Source organism: Chinchilla lanigera, unplaced genomic scaffold (genome assembly GCF_000276665.1).
Source record: "Chinchilla lanigera isolate Chin_1 unplaced genomic scaffold, ChiLan1.0 scaffold00008, whole genome shotgun sequence".
Classification (NCBI taxonomy): domain Eukaryota; kingdom Metazoa; phylum Chordata; class Mammalia; order Rodentia; family Chinchillidae; genus Chinchilla; species Chinchilla lanigera.
In genome coordinates, this window is record NW_004955409.1 from 3904894 (window position 1) to 3907475 (window position 2582).

The 2582-nt window shown below is 44.9% G+C and overlaps 1 long non-coding RNA gene across 1 annotated transcript; it reads left to right on the forward strand.

The window, feature by feature from the left end:
- The first annotated feature begins 781 nt into the window (after positions 1 to 781).
- LOC102029483 lies at positions 782 to 2380 on the forward strand. Its single transcript, XR_001232634.1, has 2 exons — positions 782 to 1594; positions 2119 to 2380. It is a non-coding gene; the product is annotated as an uncharacterized LOC102029483 (long non-coding RNA).
- The last annotated feature ends 202 nt before the right edge of the window (positions 2381 to 2582 follow it).

Genomic DNA, 2582 nt, shown 5'->3' on the forward strand with positions numbered 1-2582 from the left:
GCTGAGTTTGGGACAAGAATTTGGCGTGCGCTGACAGTAACCGAAGAGGGCAGGAATGCGGAGTGAAGGAGGAAGACAGAAGATATTGGACTGAATTAATCAGTGAAGAAGTCTCTGATGATGAGGTCGCAGGAAGTTAATAAATTCGACTCCTTAATGTTCACCTACAGTTTTTGTTTGTTTGTTTGTTTTCTCAGTACTGGGGACTGAGCCAGGGTCATCGCACTGAGCTACATCCCTGGCTCTATTTATTTTTTAAAACAGGATCTGGCTAAGTCACTAAGTTACCCGGGCTGGGCTCAAGCTTATAATCCTCCTGTCTCAGCCTCCCAGAGGGGTGGGATTACAGGAGGGTGCCAGGGCATCTGGCTCTTTGCAGTTATTTTTGTTCTGTTGGTGTAACTGTGCTGCAAATCTTCCCAAAAAGTGGAATTTCTCCAGTTACCTAAAACTTTGGTCAAGTTTGCTACAGCACCATCATTTCCATGAGTTTTTGTGAATACTGAGAAAAGTTCTGCAGGTGAGTCGACATGTGTAAAACAGAAATCAGGCATGGGAATGACAAAATGATTCCTAAATTGGTGAAAGCAAAACAAACAAGAATGTCCCTAGGTAATCCACAGAAATCTTGGGGTGGGTTTTGGATTTTCAGTACTTGTGTAATGAGAGATTTTGTTTTGTTTGTTTTGTAGTACTGGTGACTGAACCAAGGACCTTCACACTGAGCTACAACCGCAGCCCGTTTAAAATTATTTTTAATATATTTTGAGACAAGAACTTGCTAAGTTGCCCAGGCTGTGCTCCAACTTGCGATCCTCCTGCTTCAGCTTCCTGAGTAGCTGGGATGACAGGTGTTTGCCACAACCTGCAACTCCCAAGCCATTTTTAATGGTCCCTTTTGCATAGAAAAATATGAAAACAGGGTCCTTTACTGATTGATATTTTTCCTACATGAACTATTCTGTTATGGTTTTGTTACCAAAGCATGTATATAAAGTACACAGATAGGAAGAACATGAATATATATCCTTTTAGTGGATCATATGAAGAGGTGCACCGTGTGTTTCTGTGATTACATAGCACCGGTAGATAAGTGACTATAGTTCAGGGTGTGATAAGTGTTTTTGTGTCCATACAGAGTACATAAATGGATATAAATGAAGTGATTGAATGAATCTATTTACAAGCCTGTGTAAAAGAAATGTGTTGATTTTGGATCTGAGAAAAACTCCTAAAGAGATTTTTTTCAATGCTTCATAATCGGACTGTATGGAAAGATCAAGTGATTTAGATTTTCTCCTTAGCGTGGTTTGGATACAGGTTGAGTATGTCCTTAAGAGCTCCTGCGTCAAGAGCTTGGTTCTTTGTGGCCGTGTTGGAAGGTGGCATAGAGTATTTGGGGTGGAGCTGACTGGGAGGTAGTCAGATCCCAGGGGACAGTGCTCACAGAAGGAATTCATGTGATTGTGGGACCCTCTGTTAATTCTTTTGTTGCTTTGGTTTTGTGCAGGGGTGTTGGGAGGTGAAGCCTAGTGGGCGGGGCCTGGTCACGGGGAGGAGCCCTTGTCAGTGGACCAATGCTTTTCCCAAGAGAGTAAGTTGTCATAAAGCAAGGCTGCCCCTCTGTCTTGTCCCTTCTGCACACACTCACTCACTTGCCATTGTGCTTTCTGCATGAGTTGAACAGCAGGAAGCCCTCACTAGAAGCAGAGCAGATTCTGCACCACGTTTTCAGCAGCCAGAACTGAGAGTCAAAATAAACCTCATTTCTTCACCAATCACTCGGTCTTAGATATTCTGTTATAGGAACAAAGAATGAGACTTAGACAGAGGGCAGAGACAAGAGGCAGCACAGAAGGGCAGGAGTGGGCGAACTTCTCCCCATCAGGAGAGAACACGGGGCCAGAGGAGAAGGGACATGTGCCTCCTCATCATGACCAGGATCGAGCTCCACAAGGACTCTGTAGATGCCTTAAATGGGACTCAGAGTTTCAACTTTTCACCCTCTGACCCGGAAAAATCACATTATGAGATAGAAGACAAGGGCCCAGTGCTCTCCAAGAGTAACTTCTATTTATTTTTCTTCTTTCTTCCATGGCTGCCCCAAACACCTTGCAGCTGGCCACAACTACATCGGGCACCTCAGAACAACTCCAGGAGATACTTGTTTTCACTGCCCCAGGTGACTCTGAGCCCCTGCAGTCATCCTCAACCAAATCTGTAAGGAGTTGCTCCTCTAGATAGAGGCTGACACCATGCATGTGCTGTCACCACGCATTTTATTCTGTATAAACAACTTCCCCCATGCTTTAATGGGTCGATCTGTGCACGCTTCTTATTGTACTCCATAAGACCTAATAAAGCTTCTTTCAGATAGCAATTTCTGTCTCTGTGGTTTCTATCCTGAGCAGAGCAGGGTGAACTTGTGCACAGCAGGTAACCCCAAAGGCCACTGACACTGACAATCATAGCAGCTGGGGCTGGTGGCTCTGAGGGCAGCTAGTAGCCAGAAAACACAGAGAGCAGTGGTCACGGGAAGAGTTGCTATGGGCTGCCAGCAGCTGCTCTTTCTAGCTCCCAAG